Source organism: Nycticebus coucang, chromosome 7, assembly GCF_027406575.1.
Source record: "Nycticebus coucang isolate mNycCou1 chromosome 7, mNycCou1.pri, whole genome shotgun sequence".
NCBI classification, from domain to species: domain Eukaryota; kingdom Metazoa; phylum Chordata; class Mammalia; order Primates; family Lorisidae; genus Nycticebus; species Nycticebus coucang.
This window is the reverse complement of record NC_069786.1, coordinates 36,267,643-36,285,440: the sequence shown is the minus strand read 5'-3', so window position 1 is coordinate 36,285,440 and position 17,798 is coordinate 36,267,643. Positions and strand designations below refer to the sequence as shown.

General features: G+C 34.1%; 1 protein-coding gene and 1 non-coding gene across 2 annotated transcripts in view; both read left to right on the top strand.

Moving 5' to 3' along the window:
- Nucleotides 1-17,798, top strand: part of LRP1B (LDL receptor related protein 1B) — a 2,318,354-nt gene that overhangs the window by 96,427 nt on the left and 2,204,129 nt on the right. The gene's annotated exons all lie outside the window — the stretch shown is intronic.
- Nucleotides 15,372-15,473, top strand: LOC128591009 (U6 spliceosomal RNA). Its single transcript, XR_008381461.1, has one exon. It is a non-coding gene; the product is annotated as a U6 spliceosomal RNA (small nuclear RNA).

Below are 17,798 nucleotides of genomic sequence, written 5' to 3'. Positions count from 1 at the left end.
AATCCTGCATGTCTATCTGTAATTTTTGTAAATAAAAGTGAGATTAAATAAAGAAATGTAAGACCAAGAGACATATATAGATTCATTTTATTTCTCCTGAAGAAATATTTAGGGCCAAAATAAAAACAAAGTGTAAAAAGATAGTTAAGATCATTTCGTTCTGGGGAATTATGTGACTGCTGAAGTTGTATGTTTGGGAAAATAATTTCCACGGGCATAAGGATGAAAATTAGGTGTCATTAAAAGCTAGTAAGAGGATGCAACAAATATTGGCCACTCTCGAGCTTTTAAATATGGAAAACACATGATCATGGCTATAGACTGAGGGATTTAATCCAACAGAGATCAGGCAATTGGTGACAGATAATACTGAAAGAAGGAATAGAATTTGTGGGGCAAATGAGACTGAGGACAATGGTGAACAAGTTTTTAAGGGATGAAAGATTAATGCAGGCATCCCAACAGTAGGGAAGAACAGGTGAAGCTTCGGATGTTTTCATAGCCAGAGGAAAGAAAGTGAATGAGTTGATTTCTACCAGTTCTGTAGGAATTCTGCGGGAATCTTGGTGAGATGCTCTATTAGTTTGCTAGAGCTGCTGTAACAAAATACCACAAACTAAGTGGCTTAACCAACAGAGACTCATTGTCTCATAGTTCTGGCGGTTAAACATCTTAAATTAAGGTGTTGGCAGGGCCATACTCCCTCTGAAGGTGCGAGGGAAGGGTCTGTTCCAGGTCTCCACCTAGTTCCTAGTAGTGGCAGAGGCACTGTGGCAGCTGACTCCAGTCTTTACAGGCATTGTTTCCTTTGCATGTCTGTTTCTTTTTCATTCTTTCTTTCGTCTTTTTTTTATTATTATTATTTTAAGATATTACCAGAGTATAAACGTTTTGTTACATGAAATATTTTGTAATTCTTGAGTCAGGGTTATAAGTGAGCCGGTCATCCACATGTGAACATCCCATAGTGTTCATTCTTCCCATTACGTAGGTTTTCACCCATCCCCGCCCCTTCTCTCCCCACCCTCAGTTGATTTTCCTTGAATTTTACTTTTACTATAGTCACATGTATGCTCACTGGTTAGTTCCAATTTAACAGCAAATACAATAGTGGTGTTTGTTTTTACATTCTCTAAATATATCAGCTAGGGTAATGGTCTCCAAATTGTTGCAAAAGACCTTAATTCCTCATTCTTCATGGCTGAGTAGTACTCCATGCTATACACACACCATATTTTGTTAATAGCTCATGTATTTATAGACCCTTGGGTTGATTCCACATCTTTGAAATTGTGAACTGTGGGCTGTAATAAACATTTGAGTTCAGGTATCTTTTTGATAAAATGACTTCTTTTCCTTTGGGGAAATGCCCAGTAGTGGGATTGCTGGATCAAATGGTAGCTTTACTTTTAGTTCTTTGAGTAATATCCACAGTATTTTCCATAGTGGTTGTACTAATTTACATTTCAACCAACAGTGTGGACATATATATATATATTTTAACTTTTTAATAAAAGCCATTCTAACTGGGGCAAGGTTTTAATTTGCATTTCTATGATGATGAATGACATTGACCATTTTTTTTAATGTTTATTGTCCATCTGTCTATCTTTTTGTGCAAAGCTTCTGTTCATGTCTTTTGGCCATTTGGCCACTCTTTAATGGTGTTTGTTTTTTTCTTGAATTCATTGTTATTCTAGTTATTAGCCCTTTATCAGATGTATAGCTTTGTGAATCTTTTCTTCCACTCTGTAGGTTGTCTGTTTGCTCTGTTAATTGTTTTCCTTGCTCTGCATAAGATTTTTAATTTAATCAAGTTTCTTTAGATGGCTTTTTATATATATATATAAAGATACCAGTTAAATTGGATTGGGTCCAGCCTACTGCAGTAGCTCATCATAACTAACTACATCTGTTGTGACTTTTTCTTAATCAGATCACATTCTGAGGTTAGCATTCTGACACATGAATTTCGAGGCACAGTTCAAACTGAATTGAATGCTGAATAACAGAAGTGGGGAAAGGCAGCTGTGGGGAATTAGGAGTTGACAATATGTCATTTTCCTTTAGGAAATAAATACATTAAGTGAATCTTATTAATAAGTAAGTTAAAAATCAGCTCTTCTCCAAACACAGCTGCTTTCACCAGATATATTAAGCTTAGCATGGACGTGAAAATACAAACTATTCCATTGATTTGAGGGTTTATGTCTATGTGTCTATTTATCGTGTGCACATTTATCTCATTACACACACATAAAGTAAGAAAGCCATATTATATAATGAGTAAAGTTAATACTGAAATAGAATAAGCAGAAGACTGATGGCAAAACTTATAAACAGCACATATAGGACAAGCACTTAAACTATATGACCTAGAGTAAAAATGTGTGTTGGTATAAGAAATAACATAAAAATCTTGCAATTATGCTGTAACCTTAAAAAATCGTCTTTGACAGGTCTGTAAGAACTAAACTGCGACATCAGCTGAGATAAAAATACATTTGAGCGGGACTGAGGAACATTTGGATTTCAAATACATTTCTAATAAATTGTGGCTGGGAGAAGCTAAAGCACTTCAATGACACTACTTGGTACTACATATTTAGAACAACCAGACCCAATTTCAAGATAACTAACATCACCAAGGGTTGCCCTCAGCATTAAGAGTTATTTCTTTCTAGGTCATAAGTCTCAGGCATATCATCTCTAATAAAAATCTTCCACAAACAACTGTCTCCTGCTTGCATTCAGCCCCATTCTATCCTCAGCACAAATCTATCCTCTCCCTTTATTAGTTCAGCTCTTAGTTTTAATATATGCTCTGAAGGTTAAATTCAGTAATTCAATATTTAGATTGCCTTATACTGGTAAAAGCTATGTTTCTTTCCAAAATATCCCTTCATAATTTCTTAGCCCCAGATATCAGCTATCTCATTTTCTCAGTATCAACTTAATTGTGAAAGTATTCCAGGGCCATTTATCATTTGAAGTTTTGTATAATGAGCAAAGGATGAAACTGATTACTAAATATATAAGCCCTCTAATAGTCTAGTCCATAAATTTACTTAAATTACAACTATCAATATGTTTAGCAGTGGTTATTCAATTTACATTACTTGCCTTAATGAAAATAAGAAGTAAATATTGACTGATTTTTAATGACTCATCTTTTTATAGCCTTCTTCATAACTTTGATGCATGATTGCATCTGGTTTTATGTGTAATGCCTTAAGGAGCTGTATTCTACATACCACTCACCACCCTCTAGGAGCTTACCATTTAAGAAATACACATATGTAGGATATACACATATATGATCGCCATATAGATAGATTAAAACTCAAATATTATGCCCACACTCAAGCAGAACAAGCATTTTTTTTCCTATAATGGACATAGTATGAGTAATTTTCAAGGGTCGTAGGAGAGAATGAAAAATGGATACAAAAGAAAAGAGTTAGGAGATCAGTATTAACTTAGTTTGACTATAGATGATGTCTTTATTTCAAACTCTTAAGGCCTTAAACCCCTTTGATTTTCTTGTGACAACAGATTAAATTGTAACAAATAGTTTTGAGATCAGGTAAACAAAAGAACAAACGGACTATCTCTGGAAACCAATAGGAATTTAGGGTTAGAGAAATTTGGATTAGAGTTTTATCAAAAAGATGCTATTGGGAAAAAAGTATGGAAGAAAAATATGGGATTTTCACTGGTACAGATGTGCTGAAAAGCTATTAGGTTTTGAGCCTTTGGAAAATGATTTCCAGAATAACTTGTGGACAGCTCTGGTTCTTGTTCAGCTTTTTTACTAAATGCTTTCTATCTTGGGGAGTTTTCTTCCTCACCTCTCTGGATCTGATTTTGTTTGTTGGTTTTGTGGTAGATATCATTTGAGAGAGAAAATATTATATATTTTCTAGCTGTATTATTCTGTGGCTAGATAACTAATTATGGGATAAAACAGGAGTAATCAGTAAGTTCTGAGATTCATAAAATCAGCAAGGCTTAGATATTTATTTATTCACACCTGTCGACTTTCAGAAAAACTGTTTTGTACTCTCATTGGCATTTTGTATTTTCATTTTTTAAAATTATTAGCAGTTCAAGTAGATGTGTAGTAATATCTCATTGTGATCTTAATTTGCATTTTCACATAAAGAGAGTATGAATTTCTGAATCTCACCTTCTGAAGAACTTAGGAACTTAGGAACTTCGTGTCGTTTACCAAGTTCTCCCATGGAAGAGGGAGAAGGCATCAAAGAACTAGAGTGATGTCCGAGTTAAGTTAGGAAGTTAAGTAGCGGATCTATCAACAATAAGAAAACAATCCAATGAAAAACAAGCAAGATATTTGAATAACACTTCACCAAAAAAGATACATGGTTAGAAAATAGGCATATAATCAGTGTAACCTGGCTTATTGTACCCTCAATGAATCCCCAACAATAAAAAAAAAAAAAGAAAATAGGCATATGAAAAGCTCAGCATCATTAGTCATTAGAGAAATGCAAACTAACCACAGTGAGATAAAAATTAACTTTTCTTACAATGATCTGGGAAAAGAGGATAGTAATGATGCCAGGTGCTTGTGAGCATGTGGGGGAACTAGAACTCTCATACATTGCTGGAGGGAAGGCAAACTGTTGCAGGCCATTTTGTAAAATAGCTGGTGCTTTCCTAAAGAGTTAAAATTATTCTCTCAACAGGACTCTGAAATCCCACTTCTAGGCATTTGTCTAAGAGAAATTAAATTTGTGTTGATACAATATCCATATATGAATGTTCATGCCAACATTTTTGTGATAACCTCCAACTGGAAATGACCCAAATGCCCACCAACAGGCAAATGGATGAATTATGGTAAATCAGTATAATGGAATACTACTCAGCAGTAAAAAGGACTAAAAATTTAATTAAGTGAAAGAAGCCAGAATCAAAAATCCTACATACTATATAATTCCACTTACACGTCATTCTATAAAAGTCAAAAACATAGGAATGGAGAACGGATCAGCATTTGCAGGGATTGGAGCAGTAGAAAAGTTGATGGCAAATGGAGCAGCATGAGGGAATTTGGGGAAGTAATCAAATTGTTAGGTATCCTAATTGTCTTGGTGATAACACAACTCTACGCATTTGTGAAGCTCAGAGACATGTACACCAAAAAAGAGGGTTTTATTTTATGTTAAATGTTTTTAAAAGTGAACCAAACAAAATACACCTCCTTTCTGGCTGCTTAAAGACTGGGGCAATCTTTGTTATTGTTATTAGAGGAGGACTGATACTTTGAGATGATAGGGACTTAGTAAATGATTATTTCATGAATGAATGAGGGATTGAATACATTTTAAAGATTAATATGAATTTTTTTAAGCTTTGTGTTATAAGTAGTTATAAAATGAGACACAATTCACTCAATCAATATTCACCAAATGACACAATGAGTCAAAATATTGAAACAAGAAGTAGTGTGTATGATCTAACTCAGACTCTTTAAACAGATGGGCATCCTTAGGCAATAAGAAAAGTATGGTTTTTGAATGAAAGAAATGTTGTCACTCTTGGTATCTATTTCAAAGTCACTGAGAAACTATGATATAGTTGTTAAGATGCAAATTCTGAAGTTTTATCTTGAGTAGTACTTTCAAGCTATATAGGTTTGGACACATTAGTTAACCTGTGTGTTTCTCCTTATTTTTTTTAGCCTAACAAGTGGTAATGGTTGTATTTCTTCCCATGGGTTTATTGTGAGGAATAAATGGATAAATGCATGTGAGAAAGTTAGAACAGGGCCTGGCACATAAGAGGTATTTGATGAAAGAGCTAATGCCAACCTGTGTCATAAGGTGGATGATATGCTGTCCATGTTTTGTCCCATTCTCTTGTCAGAGAAGGATGGAAATATGTCCCCCCTGCCCCCGGCATTCCCTGTGCATCCATATTTATAGACAATAAATACATGTCATGAAATGTGTAGTGGAAAGGTCAAAAAATAAAAATTAGGATTGCTAGGCTCAAATATCTACTTTTTAAACTTAATTCAAGTATTGTATTTAGAAATGACGTCTATACATTCAAATTTGTTCACATAAAAAAAATGAAAGGATTGATGAGACAGTCTGTTGGATCCTTTTTATTTTGGGATTCTCATTTATGCTTCTCAGTCTCTATGAGAAGCATTCATGTGGCCAGATATATGCTGCTTAGCCTGAGCACACAAAACACATGCAAATTCCTCGCGTCCATTTCATCTTACTAAGGGTGACCTTTTGCAATCTGGTCTGAATTACAAAATCCTTTCTAGCTGCTATAAGCGAATAGATCATATTCTTGTAGCACCCATAAAAGTCATTCTTGCTGTCAACTTGAGAAATTTTGGCTCAGTGCTCGTGTTTCTCTTTCCCTGTCAGAGGAGAAAGGCCATTCTTCTTATGAGGAGGACAAGATGTACCATGAGAAAATATGAAAAATAGTCCATTTCTGTCGCCAAAAGCCCCAGAAACTACATACTTAAAAACAAAAATATATGTGTTTATATTTTTGTATACCTGGTCAATCTATATGTTTTAATCTTCCTAGCAATATCATTATTTAAGTAAGATGCGACTATACCCTTCAGAGATGAGCACCTAGTTCCCACCAAAATATAATCTTTACTGCCTGAAAGTCAATTTAGTCAATTTTTTTTTACTGTAAAATAAATATCAACTCACTTCACTATTGTAGTAAAAGATTTTAAGTTAGTCTTTCAGTGAATTTACATAATTGAATGTAGATTATTTATTAAATGTACTAACCAGAGGTTTGTTGAAATGGGAAAAAAGTATATATATGTACACTTACCAGATAAATTTTGTGAGAAATGACATGTGACATGTCATTCGTGACATGGCAGGCTGTTGCAGGAACTATCCTTTAAAACAACGAAGGTGTCACCTGGCTTTTCTTTTCAGTTGTTTCAATATCATTATGCATATAAGGCGAGAGAGAAAAATGGTACAACTTGATTGAAGTATGGGCATAAACCTCATATCTTAACAGATGTGTTAAGTTTAAAATGGGAGTGAAAATGTGAATCAACCTCTGTCAATGCTTGCACAGCTGTCGCTATGTTTTAAAGGTGAGTTTGACAGTTCCCAAGAAACAGGAAAAAATAAAGTGTGAGGGCTTTTTTAGACAGGCTTTTGAAATGTTGATCTCCTTTATTCTTAATGCATTTTGTGGGCCAAATCACTATTAGATCTAGCCTGTGTCTCTTTTGTCTGTCTCTTTGTCTTTACTTACTACTGCAGTAGGGTTTACCCTGTTCACTCATTAGGGGTGAATAGGCATCAGAGTGTGAAAATTTATGGAAGATGCTGATGGTAGGTTAAATCTATTTATCTTTATTACATCATAATTCTGTATCTGCTTTAGCCTCTGGTAAAACACATGAAGCATATTTTTCATCATAGTATGTAAAGCTTTTCTTATGTAGGTATTTGTGAAAATTAATTAACTGATTAACTCTTCAATAAATTATCATCACATTGTGGAAAAGTCATATTCTGGGAGGATTAAAATATATACATAGGAAAGGAGTTGCCTTCTTTGTGGTATTTTTAATGTATGGCACAAACTACCAGGTAACACGAGACCCTCCCCTGCCCGCACCATGACCTCTATTGAATAAAGCCTTCCTAGGCCCCCCAGGCAGAGTTCATATGAGTTCTTCTTTGCTGACATAGCACTTGCATTGCCATCTTTTAAGCACATTTATTACACATTAACATGCTATTATTAAAAGCTCAGTTTCTAGACTCAGACTACTCAAATTCAAATTTCTCTAACTTAGTAAAAGTATTTTAGTCTCCTTATTTCTAAGGGAATGAGAAAATTACTAACTTCCTTGGGTTGTTGTGCTTATAGAGTAGCACCATGATCCTAAAGCATTGTTTTCAGGAAGTGTGTCTTAGTGTCTTAGAAGTTGTGTTATGAAGGTTAGATATTAAACTGTTCCTGGTAAAAGGAAGAAAAAAACCTGACCTAAATATTGTAATAAAACTCTATGTAGGAGTTATTCTGTGTAACTAGAAACTACCTGCTGACAGTTGAGCCAGGGTAGAGTTTGGGATGGGAGGGAGGCTGTGTTTGATGAATGACGGTTAAAGATGGCTGGCAGGATAATAATTGTGCCCAGTAATGCAAATAAGAATATTTCATATAGAAAAAAAGAAGGCATATAATTATAAGCATATGAAGAAACATCTATTTTATATTCTTTGGTTTTCTACTACCTAACATTATATTTAACTTTTATTATATTTTTCTCTTTATCAAAAAACTGAGTACTCCTTTATGACAACAACACTATTTATTTGTATGCTCTGTATCTCTATTTAGTATGTCCTCAATGAATAGTTATTGAATAACCAAATGGAAGAAGAAAACATCCAAATGGGTTTTTAGATAGCAGGTATAGATTTCACAGAGGAATATCAGAAGAATGACAAGTAATCAAATAGAAAAGGAAAATCGGACTATAGGGTAACAGTAAAAACCCAGAGGACTCTATTAACCTGAGCTTTTAGAGGGTTAGGTTTCAGTTCTTTGGTTTTTTGTTTGTTTGTTTGTTTATGTTTTTGGTAAAATTCTGTAGAATAAGAGAAAAAAAATACAGAGGGAAAACAGATTACAGCTGATTACTGACAAGCCCCCAGGAAAGTGAAGAAAGAGAAATTAGGTCTTAAATTTAAATGTTATGCTTATTTCTCAAGTGTAATTCTTGGACCAGCGCTGTCAACATCACTTGGGAAAGGATAGAAACCCATTATTTTCAGGGAAGTCTGAGGCAGGACCCAGAAATCTGGGTTTTAACTCATATTCTAGGTGATTCTGATGCAGGTTGAAGTTAAGAACAATCCCCCATGTTGAAATAAGAAATGTGAAGCTGAGCTAAAAAAGGAGTCAGGATTACCACCAGAATAGAGAGGACAAGTGGACCAGATGTACAGACACTTCAATAGTTCCACCAAATGATAATCAGATAGTTATAATTAATTACTCCCCTGCTCACAGAGATGTGACCCAGCTCTCCATACAGCTGCCTAGCCTAGGACTGAAACCCCCTGCATTCATAGCTGCAATGTGAGGCTGAAAACATTTGTACACAATTTTTCCTTTTTATTACACAGCTGCCTGATAGCATGGACCTAAATGGAATCAATATTCAAATAATTGTGTGTGTGAACATAGTCTTCTTTTTCAAAAGATTGACGGTGTATCTCAAAATACATATTATTTGAAAGTCATTCTAGAGAGAGGTAGTAGTATGATTATAAAAACTAAAAGTAACTCTAGAGGGGAAGGGAAATGAAAGTACCCACTTGAGTGCCACACGAACTCCTCTTACAGGAAGGGCTGGATTGGCACACACAGTGGGAGATAAATACTTAAAATGAGCTATGGGAATAATCTGCTAATTTTTCATCACAGCTTCAAGTAGAAAAAAAAAAAAAAAAAAACTATCTTTTCCTCAGCTTCCCATTGTGCCTGGAATTTCACTTTTAGAGATCCATTAATTGGCTCTGGGCATTTTATAGCTAGGAATCATGTTAAAATGTGAAGGATTCTGGAAAAACTTATGTCTTCCCTTTATTCCCAGTCATTCCTCTATCCAGGATGAGTTAGTCTATTTTGCCTTGAGAAGTATAAGTAATGACCTTGACAAATAGACCAAAGAATAGATCTACCATGTTTTCCTTGCTGTGTGCTCTTCGTAACCATATGACTGTACTGGGGTTTTTATCCCTGATATGAAGTAGAAGTCACCTTATTAAAAAGCAATAGTGTGTGAAGTTGAACCATCCAAATTCACACCACAGAGGTGAGTTACACTCACTGCAAAAAACTGAAATGAGAATTAACCTGAATATCAGGAAATGAAGAATTATGCTGAAAGTAGTTACCGGCCACAGCTGGACCTTGACGTTGGGATTGGGAGAGGTTGTAATACATATTCATTGCATCTATTTATTAAATATAATAAATAACATGAGAACGGGTAAACACACTAACAAGAATCTATAAAAAATTCTCCATTGAGATTGGCACTTGAGTAAGGGTGAGTTTATTAATAAAAATTTATAGAATGAGAGTAAATCCACACTTGATTCAGAGTTCATCCTTCCTCTAGGATGTGTGCTGGTTTTTTATTCTTTTGCAGTATCTGGCTTCTCAACATAGCATCAGAAAATGAGTGAGGTTTTATTAAAGTACTTTTAACAATTTAATGCCAAAATATTCTATAGAATTATCTGTCAGCCATGTAATCAAATGTCCAAGTAAGAAGTAGACATAGAGTCTCATGTCCTGAAATTAGTTTGGGCCTGTAATTTAAGTTCTTTTTACTGTGTGCCATGTACAAAAAAAAAAAAAGTACCTCTTACAAATTACTAAGCTTTTAAAGTGAAGCCAAAAATAACAATAATAATAACAGAATATTTCAAATTTATATAATTAACTTTTCTGGTCTAAACACATCAGAGATTAGGCCATCCATTCTCAATTAAATGGCATTTCATTGTTGATTTTTCTTTTTACATTATGTTTTGAAGAGCTCACTTTAGATTCTATTTTTCCTTTAGTTTTTCTTGATCATGTTAGAAGAACAAAGCAAGATGATTTAATTGGTCTAGAATTGGCCAGATATTCTTAAAAGTATGAACTATATAGTGAACTTTCATTACATTCTTATAAAAACAGTAATCAAAATATATACTTCTGATCTGACATTCACAAGTCATAATGTAATAAGAAAAATCTAGCTTCATGCTCATAGTGTTGTAGAGTGTAAATCACTTTATGCAAATTTACATTTTTATGAAGTAGAAATTCTGAATACTTTTAGCCTTAAAATAGCTTTAAAATGCAATAATCTTTTGGCAGCAGAGCTTAACAAGGACAAATATCGTTCAGTAAAACAAAAGGTCACCTGATTGAGAATATTTAAATATGTTCTTCATCCTGATGCAAAACTAGATAGGATATTTTTTGTTCTATCTTCCACAAAGTGAAATTTATGAGACTCTGTTAATTTTTTTATTCTATTCTACTTTTCCTGCTAAATACCCTTGCAACATTCCATATTACTACTAATTTTTTATGAGTAAATTATATCACCAGAGGTTCTTTATGGGGAGTTATACTCCAATTAGGATTAATACCAAATTGTAAGTATCAAAGTAAAATACATAAAAGCTCTCCTTGGAGTGTAGGTTAAACGTATATGTGTTTTCCTTATGGAGACCCTTTTGCTATTGTGATATTTACAAAAATACTAATACCCTATATATAGTTTAACAGCATTGTTATTTAAAATTATAAAAAAAGGAAGAAAAAAACAGGTGTCTTTCAGTACTTTTTTGCTAACCAATGAAGTCCTAATTTGCTCTCTGAATTTTAGTCTACTGATTTATAAAGTAAAGTAATACTATTGTGAGATTTATTTATTTTCCACTGTGGCATACACACCAAAATAACAAACAACAGCAACAACAAATCTCGAAAATCTATTCAAGACTTAATTTACATAAAATAAATAACCTTGAGAGATTTGGTAAGAACTAATAATATTTCATGCTTCATTTATAATGATCATTGACTGGGAATTATCACTTGAATTCAAAGTGCATATGGAAGTGTCAAATATTAAAGAGTTGTAAAGGAGAAGGTGTGTTTTCGGCATTGTTAAAAACTTCATTGTTTTACTTAAGTGAATATGAGACTAGTATTTATTATAATATTAATATTCAATCACTTTTTATGGGATTCAAATTAGAAAGTTCTATTTTGTGATGCCAGATGTACTTACTGTCACTCCCAGAAATAGATTTTACAACTTGGCAATTAGTGTCCACAGTGAACATTTACTAGCTGCTTTGCTTTTCTAGCAAGAATCAAGAGAGCAAGAAAGAAGAATTGACCTGAACTTGCAGAAGAGATCAAATGCTAAGTCTTGAAATTAATTAAAAGATGTATGACCACCCTTGATTTTGATTCTAATCCAATTCTAATTAAATGTACACCATGGACCAAGAATTCACACACTAGGAAGGCATATTTTTCTATTTATTTAATATTTTTTGTCACTGTATTTCATGTACAGGCTGAAAATAAAGTTTGTTTGTTTTTTTGTTTTGTTTTGTTTTGCTTTATTTTGAGACAGGGTCTCATTATGTCGCTCTCAATAGAGTGTGGTAGCATCACAGCTCACAGCAACCTCAAACTCTTGGGCTTAAGCAATTCTCTTGCCTCAGCCTCACAAGTAGCTACAGGTGCCTGCTACAATGCACAGCTATTTTTCTGTTGCAGTCGTCATTGTTGCTTAGTTGGCCCAGGCTGGGTTCGAACCCGCCAGCCTCGGTATATGTGGCTGGCACTATAATCACTGTGCTACGGGTGCCGGGCCTGAAAATAAGTTCTAATTAGCTGAGCTACTCAGAAAATATTCTCTGTGGTCGGGAGCACAAAATAAAAGTTGGGCCCATAAATAGACACAAAGCATAAAACATGAGATGAACAATTTAGGAGATGGTAGAATCAGATAAAACTTCCTCTTGTTGTCACTGTTTTACTCTGAACAGTCTTAATGGCTAAGTAACCTGTACATATTAGTATGCTATTTTTTAGATTGTCACAAGGAAGAAAAAAATGAATCAAAATATAAATGTGGATTTTAAGCCCCTTATTGTTGGTGTACAAGGTCCTACCTCAAATGCTGTGAATATATCTCTGTCATCTTCCAAAACTCTCTTATGGAATGAGACCCTGATGGGCATCTCTATACTTTCCCATCATCCTTTAGAGTTCATGTGAAATATCTCCTAATTTTTGGTGCATTTCCTGAATTGTCCCATAAAACACCATAAGATTTTGATTTTACCCACCTTGTTCCTTGATGGGATGTGTTCCAAGCATTTTTGCACATTTGTTGGGTATATACAAGGGAGAAAAAAAAAATATTTTCTCTTTTTGAGATTACATTTTAATGAAATGAGACAATAAACATAGATAAGAAATTACATCATACTTTAGAAAGAGTTAATGGCAATAGAAAAATACAGCAGGGAAAAGAAGTGGGGAGAATTGCAATTTTAAATACAATGGTTGAGGATTGTCTCATTGAAAAGGTGACATTTGAGCAAGAATCTGAGGAGCTTGCTCAAGATTTGGAGAAGCACATTCCAGATGGAGTGGCTGGGAAAGGTCCTGAGGTGGGAGTTTGGCTGAGGCAGGGTGATCCAGGAGAGGAGCTGGTTTAAGTCAAGGAGTCATCCTGGATCAGATGTCATTTGCATTGTTGGCAAATGTAAGGACCCTGTGGAAGCCACTGGAGAGTTTTGAGTGGAGGGGCACCAAAACCTGAATTAGGTTTCCAAGGCATTACCATCACTCTGGATGCTGGGTTGAGAATAGGCTGTAGTGGGCAAGGGTAAAAGTGAGAATGAGTTGAACTCTACTATACTAAGAAGGGAGTGATAATAGTGACTTAGACTGAGTAATAGCACTGGAGGTGATAAGAAGTGATCATTTTCTGAGAAAAAATTAAAGATAAGTGCCATACAATTTTCTGAAATTGGATGCATGGTGTGAAAGAAAGGGAGGAGTCAAAGAACACCCTAAGGTCATTTGCATCATGATTAGCAAAGTTACCTGACTCCTTTCACCACTAAATTGTTGAACTAACACACCCTCACACACAGCACACACTTGCGCTCCTCTTCTGTAATTTAGACTGACAGTCTAGACAAAATGGTTAATTTCTCTGTGGATTGTGAAAACTAAAAATGAAATGAGGGTTAGCACCAGTTAAGAGATTTGAAAGGGCTAAAATTTTTTATTTTAGATTTGAATTAGATGTAATTTTGCTTCAGGCTAGCTGGAAGAATTCTGTAAGTGACAATTTAAACTTAAATTAATCTCACTTTAAAGCCTTTTTAATAAAGCTTTTCTATGAAACAGTGAAAAGCCAGAAATATTAGGGCTGTAACATTCCCAGGAATATGTAATCTAAAACTATAACTTAATTTGAATTTTATTGTGCCTTTTAATTAAATTCCAGTTTTTACCCACAATGAATATACACATATAAAACATATCTACCCAGAAAGTAATGTGAAGTGGAGAATTTAGGTATTTATCTTGATAGTGGAATTTCCAAATCCCACTTCCAAGGAAAAGGTTTGGTCAGGATTGGAATTTCACTTGAAATAAATACTAATTTAGCAATTATTCAATTATATATTTGACTTAATCTGTAGGTACATGGAATATTTTCAGATGGATAAAAGTCTACATAATTCATGCCAAGTTAGTCACTAAAAATAGGATTTTTTGTAAGTATTATATGCTTTTTTTCCAACTAAAATTAGATAAAATTAGGCAAAACCAGAAAGCTATGATAAATAAGGCTAGCTTTTATTCTTGGAGAAGAATCTAACAATAAACAATGTAAGATAAGTAAAAGTTGTAAAGTGTAAGAAACCACAGAAAAATCCTACTACAATCAAGTCGTTTTTATTGTTTTGAATAACTTTATATTCTGTAAGGGAGTTATTACAAATAGATTGACTGTAATTCCCAATTCTCTCATATGTTACAAAGTTTAGAGTTGGAGTGTCTATATTCTAATATGGCTGGCCTTGGGTTACTCATTTCAACCTGAAGGGTGACATTTATTCAGAAAATGGCATGGCCATTCCAGGAAAAGGAGACAACATACTTTAAATATCAACTCCAACATAAGAAGAAAGATGACAAAAATGTTAATATAGGCACATTTAATCAGAGTAAGTGACAATTTGTTGTAAAACACAAAAATACTAGTTGATAACTCATTCTAGCCACATAAAGGACATTTACTTTTTCACACCACCACAGAGAAGATCTTATATGTAGCACATAATTATTAATACTGTGAATGATAGACCATTGAAATGCATGATGCTGCTATTGTGTTTTCATGCTTGGACAGTAAAATAGGATAATTATGAAAATACTAAAAAAAAGAAAAATGGCAAGAGCATGCAAGTAAATAGATGAGTACAAATGGAAAAACTGTTGCTTTACAATGAATAATTTACAAATATTTTTCTATAATTCAGCATAACATTTACTGAGACCTACTGTGTGCCAGGATGATTGCTAGATGTGAGAGCTCGAATGTTTGAATGTTGACAAACTTAGCACACTAGAATGCAGTGTACATTATTGGGAGAGAATTGTTTAACACTTAAGACATCTTTAATTGTCATTATCATTATATGTTTATCACATAAATGTATTTATAACAAAAGGTTTCCTTCCACACTTTAAGATATTCACAATTGTTCTTGCTTCAGCAACACATATACTAAAACTGGAGTGTTACAGAGAAGATTAGCATGGCCTTTGCACAAGGATGACATGTGAACACATTCATAATTCATGTGTCAAATACCTGCCAGAATATCAAGTAAAGAGAAAATACTTTGTAAAAGGACAAAGACATACACAAAATTATGGCATCAATTTCATCAATTTCCTGCCTCAGAGCATTAAGTGTCAATCTTTCTAAGGCTGATATTTCTATCTTTTGTCTGTATATCACTACATTTTACCTTTTTAATTAGTTCTCCTAGTTTGAAGTTTTCTCTACTTTTTCTTTTCCCTTCACAATCCTTTATTATAACAAACCACCCTCATCTAGATACTGTCTTCCTGCTTTCCATTCACATCTACCCTCATTCTTTCTTATAGGTAATATTTTTCCTGAGTCCGCATAAGCTTTGGAATTCTATTGACCGTAATAGTTTCAAAGGAAGATTTAGGGTCAATTTACATTGGTAACTTTTTTATTTTACTACAAGAAAATAATTAAATATAATTTTCTATTACTTCCATTACTATAATCTTGTTTAGAAAGAATTTAAACCATGAATTTAAAACATGAAATAAATATTCATAGAATTGTTGGCCTTTTTTTTTAACCTTTCCAATTCTGTTTGTTTTTAATTACTTTTAGCTTTGTTTTTCCAGATATCCCAGTGAGTCCATGGAAATATCTTCCTCAGATTGATGAAATATTTGAGATAGGTTTAGGGACTGCTGGTCTACCTCCCACTCCTGCCTCATCATCACCTGTCTCTCCGTAATCTCTGCTTTCTGCCCTTCCCTTTCTGTTGCATTCACAATGGTAACCAGGGCCAGACAGCAGCCAAGTCAATGACTCTGTCAGTTATCATTGCACTCTGTGTGCTTCCAATATTTGACAGCCAATCTTCCACTTCTTTAACAGGTTTGTGTGACATTGCTCTTCTTTGTGACAGCTCCTTTTTTGTTTCCTCTTCTTTCTTTTTCCATAAAATTGGGCATTTACAGTTTCTCACAACAGTTTCTAGTTTGACATACTTTTCTCTTACTAGGGTATTTGTTCTTAAAGTTTCAACTATTTATTCTTCTTCTGAAATTGACTCTAAAATATGTATTTTCAATGATAATCTCTCCTCTCACGATTCATGATTTAGTTCATTTCTAAAAACATGCTACTGAATGGATGTTAATTTGAATTCCAAACCTAAATCAAATAAAAATGCAAATATCTTCATTTCCCTTTTCCTTCCCTACCTACTGTACAGTCCAGATCCTCCTATACACATTAAAAAAAATCCATGAATATTACTATAATAATACATTTACATGAAAAACAACAATTTCTGAGATGTCCCTTCCTGTTAGCAAGTCACCCAGTCTTATTTGTCATCTTTCTTCAAAATTTCTCCAACTCTCTTCATTTCCTTAACTGCCTACCTATATGTGGTTATATTGGACAAGTGACTTATTTTTTCTATAAAATTAATATAATATTGCAAATCCTATATTCTGTAAATATTACTTTTACTTTTTATATTTTTATTTTTAGTCAAAACTAATTTAAATAAAGCAAAGATTTTTCCATTGTGCTTAATAATGAGAAAAACGGCCGTAATCGCTTTTATTTCTACTGATATAAGATGGTGTCCAAGTAAAGCATTCTTCTTAACTTTGTGACGAATTGAGTTTTTAAAGACTTTTTTGACACAATGCAGCCTTAAGAAGAAAGTAGTAAACTTACTGCTTAGTGTTTTACGGCAACTAATACAGTTTGAATTCACCATCAGTTTTCCTATAAGACACTGATTTATGACATCTAATTATATGAACAATGTAACAAACACATTCAAAACAAAAAACAAAGCCATTGGCATATCAAAATAATTATAATAGGCTTAGTGCTCATAGCACAGTGGTCACAGTGCCAGCAGCATATACTGAAGTTGGTTTCGAACCCAGCCTGGGCCTGCTAAAGCAACAATGACAACTGTGACAAAAAATAGCCAGGTGTTATGGCAGGCGCCAGTAGTCCCAGCTACTTGGGAGGCTGAAGCAAGGGAATCGCTTAAGCCCAAGAGTTTGCGGTTGCCGTGAGTTGTGATGCCATAGCACTCTACCGAGGGAGACATATTGAAACTCTATCTCAAAAAGAAAAGTAATAATAATTATAATAATAACCAGCTAGCTTCTGGGGATACTGTCTAGAGGCTCTCATAACAGTGCAGCCTTTGACATACCCTCACCGGCTTTCCTACAATACAGACTCTAACAAAACCAGGCTGTCCGGAACCCCTGGTAATAGAATTGTTTACCTTTATAAGAAAGTTGAGAAAGCACCAAAATCTGCATGTGTTGTGTGCCCAGGCAGACTTCCAGGGGTTTGTGCTGTGAGATCTAATGTT